The 15409-nt window shown below is 42.5% G+C and overlaps 1 long non-coding RNA gene across 1 annotated transcript in view; it reads right to left on the reverse strand.

Moving 5' to 3' along the window:
• Positions 1-14941, reverse strand: part of LOC132395017 (uncharacterized) — a 47790-nt gene extending 32849 nt beyond the window's left edge. Inside the window, exons 1-2 of the long non-coding RNA XR_009512489.1 lie at positions 14799-14941; positions 10039-10221 (exon numbers count right to left, since the gene is read on the reverse strand). This is a non-coding gene — a long non-coding RNA (uncharacterized LOC132395017). The remainder of the gene's footprint in view (positions 1-10038; positions 10222-14798) is intronic.
• Between the last annotated feature and the right edge of the window lie 468 nt (positions 14942-15409).

Below are 15409 nucleotides of genomic sequence, written 5' to 3' on the forward strand. Positions count from 1 at the left end.
GATCATGGGAAAATTTACAATTTACCTACCCGGCTTTGGACCATGGAGGAAACTGGAGAACCCAGAGGACCTGGAGAACAGTCATGCATTCCATGGGGAGGACCTAGAGAGACTTCTTACACAATGGCACCAGAATTGGACTCTGAACTCTGGAATGCCCTGAGTTTTTCCGTTACCCTGGCACCCATATCGGTAGTATCTACAAGAGGTGCTGCTTCAAAAAGGCAACATCTGTCATCAAAGAGTCCCATCATCTGGGCCAAGCCATTCTGAAGTCCAACACTATCAGGCTCAAGACCTCCCCTTCAACTGCTTGGGTCTTGAGCCAACTGGCACCGTACCAGTCACTAAGGTACAGCAAAACTATGATCACTTCGAGTATTTGGCACCACAGTTTACTTATTTTGACTCTTGCTGTGTTCTTTCATTAAAAAAAAATGTACACACTTTATGTCCACTACTCTTTGCATCACTTTGCTACACATCTGGATTGTCAAACCAGACCATGATGCAACCAGTCAGGATACTTTCAATGGTACATCTGCAGAAATTTATGTTTTGTGCTCTCCATAGAGATTAGGCCACACATAAGCGGTTTGTACAAAGTTCCAAGTGTATTTATTATCAAAGTAAGTATGCAGTATACAACCCTGAGATTCATCTGCCTCACAGACTGCCACGAAACAAAGAAAAGCCATGGAAACCATTCAGAAAAAAAGCTTCAACCCTGTCCAAAAAAAAAACCAAAACTGCACAAATGACATAAGGAAAGAGTGAAAAACATAATATAAATCAGTAACCCACAAAAGTCATCAAAACCGTCCATACATATTCAATTGCAGCTCAGTTCTAGTTCAATTAAACGTCGTGTCATTTGTTATCTGCGGCTGCCCTGACCAAAAATGCCCAAAGTAGCAACAGAAGAAAGAGTGGTCAGGAAGCAGAAACATATAACATGGACTGCAGAGTCCAATCCACAACCCCATTGATTAAACGGGAGGAAAGGTGCTTGCTTTGCTGTTGTTGTGTTCTGTGTTGTTCTCCTGAGCTTTATGGCTATGCTAAGGTGCTGGACTTGTGGCCTGCCTCCAGCAAACACTCAGTTGTGTTGGTTGTTAATGCAAATGACGATTTCACTGAATACTTCAATGTACTCAGAATTAATAAACTTTAGCCTTGAATCTTTGAAATATATCATTGTTCCCATTTAAATTCTACTTCCCATTTGCATTCCAACATGTCAGTCCATGGCCTCCAGTTCTGCCATGGAAAAGCCACACTCAGGTTGGAGGAGTAACACCTAATATTCCATCTTGGTAGTCTCCAACCTGATGTCGTGAACATTGATTTCTCAAACTTCTGGTAATTGCCCTCCCCCGTCACCATTCCCCATTCCTGTTTCCTTCTCTCACCTTATCTCCTTACCTGCCCATCACCTCCCTCTGGTGCTCCTCCCTCTTCCCTTTCTTTCATGGTTTTCTACTCTCTCCTTTCAGAATCCCCCTTCTCCAGACCTTTATCTCTTTCACAAATCCACTTCTCAGCTCTTTACTTTACCCGTCCCCCTCTCCCTCTGTATTGATATACTTTGTAGCATTGATACCCATAGCTTGCCGTTTTACCTTATTAAGTGAGATTGGCTTCATTTTAACAGGATTTTGCAGCCTTGTTTGAGGCATATTGTGAAACCTGTGATGCTTCAATGTCAAATGTCATTATAGGTCAACATTAGTTGCCATGCTATGCCAGATGGCCAGATCTGCATGCAATGAAACTAAATAAAGCTGTATTTTAATATAACTATTTAGCTTTTATTCAGGGTTTGGGATTGTCACCCTGTTTCCCCTACATCTAAACCACAACTTGCTTTATTTATAGCTGGCCTGACCACACGTTGAGCCCTTTAAATGATCTGGCAGATTTGAAACAGTGATTTTAAAGTGGAGACTTTTCATCAAATATCAAAGTTAATCTCAAAATCATCAGCAAGCCTCCGGATGCCGGCGAGTAAAAGCCTTTGGAATCAGCTGCAATTTTTGAAACAATTGCATATATACAATGCCTATAAAAAGTATTCACCCCCTTGGAAGTTTTCCTTGAATCACAATGGATTTTATTTGATTTTTTTGATACTGAGCAAAATAAAAAGACTCTTTCATATTAAAGTGAAAACAGATCTCTACTAAGTGATCTAAATTATTCAAAAATATGAACCACAAAATAATTGATTGTGTAAGTATTCACTCCCTTTAATATGACACACTAAATCATCACTGGTGTAGCCAATTTGATTTAGGAGTCACATAATTAGTTAAATGGAGATCACCATGTGCGGTCAAGGTGTTTTAATTGATTGTAGTAAAAATACACCAGTATTTGGAAGGTCCAACTGCTGGTGAGTCAGTATCCTGGCAAAAACTACACCATGAAGACAAAAGAACACTGCAAGCAACTCTGTGTAAAGGTTATTGAAAAACTAAAGTCAGGAGATGGATACAGGAAAACTTCCAAGTCACTGAATATCCCTTGGAATACAGTTAAGTCAGTCATCAAGAAATGGAAAGAATATGACACTGCTGTAAATCTTCTTAGAGTAGTCTGTCCTCAAAAACTGAGTGACTGTGCAAGAAGGGGACTAGTGACGGAGGCCAGCAAGAGACCTATGACAACTCTCGAGGTGTCACAGACTTCTGTAGCTGAGATAGGAAGTCCTCACATACAACAACTGCTGCTCCGGTTCTTTACCGGTCACAGCTTTATGGGAGAGTGGCAAAGAGAGCCATTGTTGAAAAAAACTCACATGAAATCTTGGTTAAAGTTTGCTGGAAGGCATGTGGGAGACTCTGAAGTCAGCTGGAAGGAGGTTCTATGGTCTGATGAAACCAAAACTGAGCTTTTTGGCCATCAGACTAAATACTATGTTAGACTTAAACCAAACACAACATGTCATCAAAAGCACACCATCCTCACCATGAGCATGGTGGTGGGTGCATTATGCTGCTGTGGGGATGCTTCATTGCAGCAGGCCCTGGAATGCTTGTGAAGATAGAGGGTAAAATACAGGGGTATCCTGGAGGAAAACCTGATGCAGTCTGCAAGAGAGCTGCGATTCGGGAGAAGATTTGTTTTCCAGCAAGACAATCACCCCAAGCATAAAGCCAAAGCTACACAAGAATGGTTTAAAAACAACAATATTAATGTCCTGGAGTGGACAAATCAGAGTTCAGACTTCAAACCAGTTAAGATTTTGTGGCTGGACTTGAAAAAGGCTGTTCACTCATAATCCCCATGCAATCTGACAGAGTTTGAGCAGTTTTGTAAAGAAAAATGAGGAAAAATTGCAGTGTCCAAATCTGGTAGAGACCTATCCACACAGACTGAAGGCTGTAATTGTTGCCAACGGTCCATCTACTAAATACTGACTTGGAGGGGGTGAGTAATTATGCAACCAGTTATCTTGTTTTCAATAACTGAAATAAATTTGGACCAATTTGTAGAAATTTGTTTTCATCTTGACATTAAAGGTTCTTAACTGTTGATCAGTGTTGAAAAAGCTGAATTAAATCCATGGTGATTCAATGTTGTAAAACAGTAAAACTTGAACACTTCCAAGTTGGGTGAATTCTTTTTCTAAGCACTGTAAATATTTAGCATGATTAATCTGCTTGTGATTTTTGATTTAGAATCCTGCAGATCTCTCTCAGTTCATTATATTCTTATTATGCATTCAGTAGCCACTTTATTAAGAATGGGAGCAGAACCCAGAGTGGTTATCTGCTATGGTAGCCCATGCCCTTCAAGCTTTAATATGTTGCACATTCAAATATGTTCTTCAGCACACCACTGTTGGGACACATGGTCATTTGAATTACTGTCACCTTCTTGTTCGCTTGAACCAGTTCAGACATTCACCTCTGACCTCTCTCATTAACAAGGTGTATACGGCCACACTCACAGGATGCTTTTTTTTTTGCTTTTCACACCATTTTCTGTAAACGTTAGAGACCACTGTGTGTGAAAATCCCAGGAGTTCAGCAGTTTCTGAGATACTCAAACCACCCTGTCTGGCACCAATAATCATTCCATGGTCTAAGTCACTTAGATCACCCTTCTTCCCCATTCTGATGTTTGATCTGAACAACAACTGAACCTCTTGAACATGTCTGCATGCTTTTTTGCATTGAGTTGCTGACACATGATTGGCTGATTAGATACAATCACAAATAAGAGAAAATCTGCAGATGTTGGCAATCCAAGCAATCCAATACAAATGCTGGAGGAGCTCAGCAAGCCAGGCAGCATCAATAGAAGTGAATATAGTCGATCCTTCAGGCCAAGACCCTTCATCATCTCTGTAGATCTTTCCCTCAGTCCTAATGAAGAGTCTCTGCCCGAACCATTGACTATACTTGTTTTGAAACATTTTCTTTCAAGAACAAATTCAGTCTACACTCACAGTGCCTTTAAATTTAGAACAGGCCAGAAGGCTCTTCTGTGAGTATCTTGGTTAAATAAGCATTTTCTTGAACAGGTTAATGTGCTAAATGAACTTGTCTCATAATAATCTTGCAAACAATGAATCACCTAGCACATTCCACACGTTCTTGCAGAAATAAACTCTCTTCACTCTCCTTCTCCATTTCACAGCTTTATGCTTTCTAACACATTGCCAGAGATCAACAACCTGAAAGGTACAAAGCACCATTTGAAATCACATGGCTTGTGCATTTTTCACACTTGATTCACGAGGTGGAAATACCTATTCCTGTGATCCTTTTAACAATGGTAAAAAGCGAAAGTTTGGAAGGAATACTCACCCATCACCTTCTAGCTTGTACTTTTTTCCCTCCTCCCCACACCTTCTTAACCTGGCTTCTTTCCCCTTCCTTTCCAGTTCCAATGAAGGGCCTGAAACATTGTTCCTCTCCATAGATGCTGCCTGACCTCCTGAGTTCCTCCTGCTCTGTGTGTGTTGCTTTGGATTCCAGCATCTGTGGATTCTCTTGTGTTCATGTTTTGCAGTAATTTATAGATTTGCCATTTGATGACCCAGTAATCTAAACACTTTGTCTATTATTTTTGAAGATTTCAATGACAGAAGATAAATCTGATTATGTTAAAAATTGCCATGAAATGCTTCTGGCAGAGCTCTCTACAAAGTTTCACAAAGTTATTGCTGTGGGTCTTTTATTTGAATTTGCGATGTAGACTGGGAAAGCATCCACTGCTCTTTGAGGCAGCATGGCAGCATAATCATCATTGCAACACTACTACAGTACCTGGAACTCAGGTTCACTTCTGTCACTGTCTGAAAGGAGCTCGTACATTCTCTCTGTCACCATGTGGGTTTCCTCCAGCTGCTCTAGTTTCCTCCCACACTCCAAAGATAGTCGGGTTAGTAGTTAATTGGTCACTTTGGTGTAATTGGGCGTGGTGGGCTCATTGTGCCAGAAGGTGCTGTTACTGTGCTGCATCTCTAAATGAAGGAATGATAGGAAGCTAACATACTAAAGGTACTTTTTAGGTAGATATAAGCCAAGAAAGCAAGCTGAGAAGCTGTGTTAACCCGTGTTGTCCTGCTTTATGCCTTTACGCTCTGATATAGATCAGCCTTTAGACTGAAGTCAGACCTCTAAGTATCTCCACACCACAGGGACTGGACAATATTTGTAAGCAGGTACATTTGACACTAGTGGTGAACTGCTGGCCACAAACTCCAGACATTTTTCTGTGAATGATTTTAGCGCTATAGCAATAGTACTGCTTACACTCATGACCTAATATTTTGCATTCCTCACGCATTTTGCATTTTTCCAAATCTTTTCATTGAGTTGTTTCAAGACACTGTGTAGCAAACTGACAACTTTAACAATATATGTCTAATTTATATGTCCACAGAACTAGGGCAATGTTCGTGCTGGTTGTTGAAACAGCTGATTTGCCTGGACGTCCTGCCCGATGTCAGCACTGAGAAGAGGGCATGGCCCACACTGCGATGGTCCCTGGTGATGGATTCCACTTTCCTGAGTCATTACCATTTTAATTGTTCCTAATGGGTGCTGTGGTCATGCAACGGTTAGTGCATCGCTTTGCAGTGCCAGCGATAAGTTCGGAGTCTGTACGTCCTCCCTGTGACTGCGTGGGTTTCTTCTGGGTGCTCTGGTTTCCTCCCATGTTCCGAAGATATACAGTTACGGTTATTGAGTTGGGGGCGTGCTATGTTCACGCCAGAGACGTGATGAAACATATGGACTGCTCGGCACAATCTTCACTGATTTGATTTGACATAAATGGCACAGTTCACTGTATGTTTTGAGGTACATGTGACAAATAAAGCTAATCTTTAATCTGATTGTGCTCCACAGAAAGGGACAGGGAATCTGGTCAGTAGTGTGAGTTAAAAGGCTTCACCTTTTAAAAGGGCGCTGTTGCCATTGGCGATTAAGGGGGTATTTACAGAGAGTGTGAGATCTTCTAAACTTACTTGCTGCCCTTTATGCCACTGGCAGTTAGGGCAGCAAAGAAGGTCCTCCTTCTCTGTCAGATAGTGAGGTTTCCTTCATTATGTCAGTAGCTTTCTCGTGATTTTCACTTCTATCAGTCATGCAAGTCTCAGGTGGAAGCTCTGGAGTACTGTTGTACTTAGACGTAGAAGGATTGCTGTTTCTGGTAAATTTTGTTTTACCAATCAGAGTTGATATTCCAGAGCTGAACCCCTGATTCTGGAGGTCACTCTTAGTCTGGCCTCTGCCCTTTGACCTGTTTGGCATGGGTGACACTACCAAGAGCAAAAGCATGAAGTCCTTACTCCAGCCAATGTAGTTCTCTGGGCCATTGAGGCACGCAGGCCTCCAGACCCTACGGCAAGGCTGTGGTCCTCTTCGAGGTGAGAATGTCTATAGTGTCAGTTAAAACATACGGTCATCATTAGCTAACTTTTTGGGATTGTATTAGGGCAAAGTGTTCCGTGAGATTGATGGAATTTCACACCACCATCCTTTCAAAACTTACTGTCAACCTCCAAGAGCTGGGCCTCTGTACCTTTCTGTACAATTGGATTTTGAACTTTCTTGTGGAAAGGTCATAGTCAGTGTGGATCAGAAACAACACCTTCTCCTCATTAGCCAGCAAGAGATTAGCTTTATTTGTCACATATACATAGAAGCATCGAAACATACAGTGAAACGCATTGTTTATGTTAAAGACCAACAAACTCGGGATGTGCTGTGGTGGTGTGCAGGCTGCAATTAGCATCAACATTCCTGTGCCAACATAGCATGCCCACGGCTTACCTTCTCCAAACTGTACCTTGTATTGGAATGCGTGAGGAAACTGGAGCACCCAGAGGAAACCCACAGGTCATGGGGAGCACACACAAACTCCCTACAGACAGCGTCAAGAACTGAAATGAGACCCAATTTTACACCTGGCACTGTAAAGCATTGTGCTAATCGCTACGCTTCCTCAGGGGTGTCTGGAGGTTCGGCATTTCATTGAAAACTATGGCAAACTCCTATAGGTGTGTGCTGACTGGCTGCATTACTGCCTGGTATGGGAACACCATTGTCATTCAGCGGAAAATCCTCCAAAAGGTGGTGGATCCGGCCCAGTGCATCATGGGTAAAACCCTCCAACCATTGAGCACATCTACTTGAAACGTTGCCACAGAAAAGCAGCATCCATCATCAAAGATCCTCACCACCCTGGCTATGCTCTTTTCTCACTGCTGCCATCAAGTAGAAGGTACAAGTGCCTCAGGACTCACACAACTGGGTTCAAGAACTGTTACTACCCCTCAACCATTAGGCTCTTGAACAAAAGGGGGTAGCTGCAATCATTTAAGGACTCTATTATACTGTTATTTCATGGTTGTTATTTATTGCTATTTACTTATATCCACATTTGCACAGTTAGCAGTTAACAGTTCCTGATGTTTACAGTTCATAGTCACTGGTCTAAAGATTTGCTAAGTATGCCCATAGAAAGAAAATCTCAGTGTTGTATGTGGTGACATGTATGCACTCTGATAATGAACTTTACTTTGTACATTGCCTGTGCATTTCAGGGCTGCTTGCTGAGCCCCTGTTCTACTCTCGCTATACCTACAACAGTGTGGCTAAGCATAGCTCCAATGCCATGTACACGTTCACCACTGTGTTGGCAGCATCACAGATGGTGATGAGGCAGCGTGCGGATATGAGACAGGCCAGCTGATTGACTTGTGCTTAGCATCAGCAAGGCCAAGGAATTGATTGTGGACTTTAGGAAGGGGAGGGCAGGCAAACACGTTCGAATCCTCGTTGAAGGTGCAGCGGTTACTTAAAAATAAATCATAACCACTGAGGGACTGAATACAGGAGATGAGACTGTGTGGCGTGCTTCAAAATAACTCAGTTCCCAGTCGAAGAAAGTATACTCGATCCTTTATTACGAAACCAGCAAAGATGAATAACCCTATATAGTGATAAAAAAACTAACAAAACTAAATTAGCGGTATAATGAAGGTCATAAATAAATGAAAAGAAGTGAAATAAGTGTAACTAAGTGTAATTAGCATTCCAATTAGTGAAGTTAGCAGTCAACAAAATAAATATCAATCCCCTGTTGCCTCTAACTCTCAACTAGACTAAACTAGACTAAGACAAAGCATGGATATGTAACTATACTCACTTGTTTCTACCAACCCGCATGACTAATCACCCATAATAAACACACAACACGAAATACTATACCAACAGACAGAAAATAGATGCATAGCAAAAGAGAGTGTTAAAAAGTGAGGTAGTGTTTGCGAGTTCACGGACCATGCCGGAAACTGATGGTGGAGGGGAAGAAACTGTTCCTGTGTGCGTTCAGGATCCTGTACCTCCTCCTTGATGGTAGTAATGAGGAGAAGGCATGCCCTGGGTGATGCGGGTCCTTAATGAAGGATGCAGCATTTTTGAGGCATCACCTTTGAAGCATTTAGCTTGAGTGAGTGTCTTACTTTAAAAGTCGGGGATGTGGAGTGGAGTGGTAGTTAATACCTATACTCAAGAGATTCTGTAGATGCTGTAAATCTAGAGCAGCACACATAAAATGCTGAAGAAGCTCATCAAGTCAAGCAGCGATGGAGGGAATAAATAGAAACATGATGGATGCCAATGAGGGATATATAATACTGGGGGATTGGCCCCAGAAGCTATGGGTACAACAAGTTGCTTTGTTGAGGAGTGCAGAAGGTGCGCTGAGAATCTGTATTGTTATCCAATGCAGTGTGAGTCCCTAAACTTGCCAGTCACCATGACAGATTGCCTACGTGCATGTTCTGTCACTAACACGCGCTTGAAGGAGAATTTAGTTATAACCACCTTAACTGTGAAATGGGAGGTATGGCTGACAGCTTAAATTTGCATTCTTGATCTGGTCTCTGAAAGTGTATTTGAAAGCTTCTGGGGATGGGGTATTATCCTCCTATAGTTACAAGCACTCAGAAACACAAACAACTTAGAATGCACAGTCACAGCGGAGGATAGTTGTGTCATTAACTAGCTAGAAGTCATTCATGCAAGAAGTCTAAGTAATCCCTTTTGAAGGGTTTTTGGAATATGAGATAGCATGTTGTGAGAAATCTGATGCCAATCAGATTCCTTACGACACATTGGGTGTGACGCAATGTGGTTTTGCACAGGATATCCCTGAGCGAAGCAATTTCAGAGCAAGGGCTTTGGTGAGGGAGAGGGATTGGAAACAAATGGGTATTTCTACCTTTCTTTGGGCACCTTCAATTCTTCAATCAGAATCAGAATCATACTTTAATCGCCAAGTACCTGTACACATACAAGGAATTTACTTCCGGCAGATGTTGTCTCTCTGCTCATAACAATAATAATGATAAAATATAAATGAAAATATAGATTATACATACAGGTAGTGCAATCCAAGTAATAGTTAGCCGACAGTTAACCGGCAGTTAACTGTTCAGCAAAGTGACCGCAGTAGGGAAAAAACTTCTCCAGTGCCTATTAGTCTTAGTCTGGAGGGATCTGAAGCACCTACCAGACGGAAGCAGTTCAAACAGTCCGTGCGCAGGTTGGACGGAGTCCTTTATGATGTTCCCCGCCCTCTTCTTCAACCTGGAAGAGTACAGGTCCACAATAGAGGGCAGGGAGGCTCCAATGATGCGCTCGGCAGTCCTCACTGTGCGCTGTAGTCTGGTTCTCTCTTGCTTGGTGGCGGCTTCTGTAAAAGTAAAAGTAATATCTTCAGATTGTGCTTACTGTGAAATTTATCCCCCATTTAATTTTGAGTACTGAGGTAATTCAGGGATCAACCATGACAGGAGTACTTAATCCTCTCACATTAAGGATGGATTCAATAGGAAGCGTCCACTGAGGACGTCATGAATGCTTAGCATGCTGGTCAGCCTAGAACTATGTGCTGCATTGGGCAGGAAAGTGAAAGCAGAGGTGCAAGAAGACAGGTTCAGGAGACCCCTGTCACCATTCCCCTCTCAAACAGACATCCTATGTTGGGTATTGCTATAGAGGCGATGGCTTCCTAGGGTAAAGCAGCGAAGGACATGTTTCTGACTCTATCCCTCGCCTGGCTGCAGAGGTCTGTATTTACTGGAGTTTAGAAGAATGATGGGGGATCTTATTGAAACCTATCGAATATTGAAAGGCCTAGATAGTGTGGGCATGGAGAGAAGCTGGTAAGGAAGGTGGGCTCTGTTGTGGGCACAGAACTAGAGAGTATGACATCGGTGGCAGAGCGGAGGGCGCTGAGTAGGCTACGGTCAATCATGGAAAACCCTGAACATCCTCTGCACAGCACCATCCAGAGACAGAGAAGCAGCTTCAGCGGCAGGTTGCTGTGAATGCAATGCTCCTCAGACAGGATGAAGAGATCATTACTCCCCTACGCCATTCGGCTCTACAATTCAACCACCAGGGGCAAGACATGTTAAGTGCCGGGGTTAAGACTGAGCTTAAGTTACCACTCAATGCACTTTAGTAAACTACTTAAGAACTTTTTAAAAGCTATGTATTAATGCTTTTTGGGAGGGTGATTTTAGATGCATATCATATTTATACTGTTAAATACTGTATGTAATTAGTTTTGCTACAGTAAGTATATGGGACACTGGAAAAATGTTGAAATGTTGAATTTCCCCTTGGGAATGAATGAAGTATCTATCTATCTATCTATCTATAGTGGAGGAGTCTATGATGGTTAGAACAGAGATGAGGTGGAGTTTCTTTAGCCAGTGAGTGACTTTGTGGAATTCATTGCCACCGGCAGTTGTGGAGGCCAGTTGTTCTAAGTGGTGGTTCATAGGTTCTTGATTAATAAGGGTGTCAAAAGTTAGAGAGAAAAGGCAGGAGTCTGGTTTTGAGAGTCAAAGTAAATCAGCCATGATGGAATGGTGCAGCAGACTCAATGGGCCAAACTGACTAATTCTGCTCCTATACTTTATGGTTCTGTGGAGATTTATAGTGGTAAGGGGATACATTTGTAAGGGGAGCTGGCATTTCTGAGGTTGAAAATGAAATTCTTGTATGGCATTTTCCCACCATGGTGCAAAAATCAGGGATGTGTCAGAGCAGCTTAAGATGTTTAAAAAGGAGAGAGTAAACGGTCATCCACTGTGCTGATGATAGTGTTCTAATCCTATTCACCCCCCATTCCCTACTTCCACCGCCCATCTAGGGGTAATTTAACGTAATCAAAGAAACTATCAGGCTGTGTGGTTTGGGGATGTGGAAAGAAAATGGGAAGAAGCTCAGCTGTCTCAGAGAGAACACCAGAGGTCAGGATTGAACCCAGGTCACAAAGATCAGGAGGGGAGTGTTCTGCCCTTTGCGCTATTGCTTTGTTTTTACCATGGGATGAAGCACATTATGCTTTTGTTTTGAAATGCGCGGTTTCAGATCTGTATTAGGTCACCTCCTCTGAAGTCAGGAAGTAGAAAGTAGGAAGGCACTTCGGCTGGCAGAAGGCCAGAGGTTAATGTTAGGAGGGAAGGAGTTTCACAGAGACATAGAATCAGAGAAAACATACAGCATAATACAGATCCTTTGTCCCACAAAGCTGTGCCTACCTTAGAACTACCTAGGCTTTACCCATACCCTCTATTTTTCTAAGCTTCATGTAGCCATCCAGGGGTCACTTAAAAGCACCTATCATTTCCACCTCCACTACTATCGCCAGCAGCCCATTCCACGTACTCACCACTCTCTACGTAAAAAACTTACCCCTGACATCTCCTCTGTACCTACTTCCAAGCACCTTAAAACTATGCCCTCTCGTGCTAGCCATCTCAGCCCTGGGGGAAAGCCTCTGACTATCCACACGGTCAATGCCTCTCAATATCTTGTACTCCTCTATCAGGTCACCTCTCATCCTCCGTCGCTCCAAGGAGAAAAGGCCAAGTTCACTCAACCTATTCTCAGAAGGCATGCTACCCAATCCAGGCAACATCCTTGTAAATCTCCTCTGCACCCTTTCTATGGTTTCCACGTCTTCCCTATAGTGAGGTGACCCAAGAGTCTATCTAACTAAAGCCATTCTGTTGTTCCCCAGCAGAAGCATTGTTTTTTTCACTCCTTATTGACTATGGCATGTCATTGAGTCTGCAATAAAGCTAAGGAGCTAGGAGGCTATATCCTGACTCTCATGTCATTTTTGAATGGAGTTTGGCTGGCTGTCTAGTTGATGTAGTTACTGCCAAGTTATTGTGAGGGCAGTACAGAAAGTGTGAAAGCTTAGCATAGTTGTTAGTACAATTGCTTTACAGTGCTAGTGATCACCCATGACCGCATGGGTTTCCTCTGGATGTTCGGGTTTCCTTCTACATTCTAAAGAAGCGTATGGTTAGGGTTAGTGAATAGTGGGCATGCCATGTTGGCATGGCAGCATAGCACACTTGTTGGATGGCCACAGCACAACCCTCCGACAGTGTTGGTTGTTTGTGCAGAGCAATGTGTTTCACTGCATGTTTCGATGTTTTGATGTGCATGTGACAAATAAAGTTTGTTGTTATCATTATCTTTTTAGAAATTTGACCCATATATCAATCCAACTGTAAAATATGCTTTCAGGATCAGATTCAACTTTCTTTATGGAAAGCTTGTGTTGGCCAGAAAGAACTACATTCTATAAATCAGTGAATTCAAATGAATCAAGGACAGCGGAAGCAGAACAGACTAATTGTCTTTGTTCTTGCCTCATGCTTGGGGATGGAGGCTGCCATTTTGTGAAGACACTCTATTCTCCATTTTGTGAGCTTGACATGCTGGGCTCGATCAATGTTTTAAAGACACAATGATATTTCAGGTAATCTGCTGGACTGGAGATCATTTCCAAATAAGAAATTATTTGTGAGATTTTCTTTGGTTTCTTTGGTTGGTTGCATGCAGGTTTGTGAATGTTGGGGTTGGTGCCTGCCTGGAGTGATTCGAGCATTTGTTGATTGAGAACAAACAGCCATAAATTATCAACTGTCACTTGATGGAAAGAGGGCAATAAATGGATGCTGGCTTAGTGCAGAGCCAATAACAAGGTGTTAACGGACAGACACATGACCTGTGGCCAATGACACTGGAATGCAATATTTGAATTGATAAGAAATGGATATAAAAGCAGATGCTTTGTGTGTGCTGGCTGTGGTATCTTTGAAGAATAACCATTGCAGATACAAGTGTGAGCAACCCTATGTGAAACATGTGGTGAGTGAATCGGGACTACGAGGAATGCTTGGCCGGCATAGACTCCTTTGCCCAGGTAATATCTTTGCTATTCTTTGACTGTTCAGGAGAGTCAGGGATACTTAGCATGTGTGCACAGAAGGTATTTGATGTATGAATCCACATACTTGTTAGCTTAAACAATAAAGGTTGGTAAATACAGATCTCTTTGTGCCCCACTGATCATTGTCATAAGAGGTAATTCTTAACACTTGCTTTTGGAATTCAGTTTCAAAATCACAGCCTAATGCATGAGTCACACAATAACTTTACACTGCGGATATAGTTCATTTGAAGGATGTTAAGCATGGTGTGGAATTTGATTTGAAATGCATCTGTATGGACCTCCCCATTGATCTCCCTTCTGGCCCTTATCCCTGCAAGTGTGAGAAATGCTACACCTATCCCCATACTTCCTCCCTCACCACCAGTCAGGGACCTAAGCAGCACATCAGCTCTGATTCTGTTGGGGTGATTTGTTGTATCCAGTGCTACCAGTGTGGCCACCTCCACCTCACTAAGAACCCGACACAGATTGGAGGATCGCTTCACTGAGCACATCCTGCAACAGCCAGGATGTCATGGTTGCTACCCATTTCATCTCAACTTCCCATTCCCATTCTGACGAGTTTCTTCCTCGACTGCTGTGATAAGGCCAGCCTCAGTTTAGAGGAGCGACACTTCATATTCCATCAGAATAGCCTCCAACCTGATGATATGCAAATCAATTTCTCTAAATTCCAGGAACCATTCTCTGCTGTTACACCCCTTCCTGTTTTATTTTCCTCCATCCTGCTACCCTCTCATCCCTTCTCCTCTCCAGTAGACATAACCTGCCCATCACCTCCCCCTTGTTCCCTGCCTCCATCCCTTTATTCCATGGTCTACTGTCCTATTCTATCAGCTTTGTTTCTTTACAGCACTTTACTTCTGCCACCCAGTATCTCTAAACTTCTGACATTACTCCTTCACCTATCCACCACATTCCCCTTCACCTGGTCTCACCCATCCCCTACTAGCTAGTAACCATCACTCTCCCCCACCTTCTGATTTTGGCATCTGCCCCCTTACCTTCCAGTCCTGATGAAGGATCACAACCCAAAACGCTGACAATTTATTTCTTTTCATATTTGCAGCCTGACCTGCTAAGTTTCTCCAGCATTTTGAGGGTGTTGCTGAGGATTGGCTTTTCCTGACAGAGTGGTCTTCTGACATCAGGCATGCATTCTTTGCACCTTGAAATGCAGATCAAATGAAATAGGTGTGAATACTCAATCTCCAAGTCAAAATCCATTTCCAGCAAAGCTTCACAATGCATGGAGAATTTTGGAAAGTTAGAGCTATTAAATAAATAATATGTAAAATATGTTGGATTGGAGGGTTGTGAATGTTGTTCCCTTATTCAAGAAAGGGAATAGAGATAGTCCAGGAAACTATAGACCAGTGAGTCTTACCTCAGTGGTTGGTAAGTTGATGGAGAAGATCCTGAGAGGCAGAATTTATGAACATTTGGAGAGGTACAATATGATTAGGAATAGTCAGCATGGCTTTGTCAAGGGCAGGTCAAGGGTATGTCATGGTCCAGATCGGTTCCCCTTTAAATTTAGTTAGGTTGCAATCTGGACCATTGATGCCTTGTTCCCTTGTTCCCTTTTAATTTCGTTTCACGCTTCCCTTGAGCT

The sequence above is a fragment of the Hypanus sabinus genome, chromosome 1 (assembly GCF_030144855.1).
Source record: "Hypanus sabinus isolate sHypSab1 chromosome 1, sHypSab1.hap1, whole genome shotgun sequence".
NCBI lineage: Eukaryota > Metazoa > Chordata > Chondrichthyes > Myliobatiformes > Dasyatidae > Hypanus > Hypanus sabinus.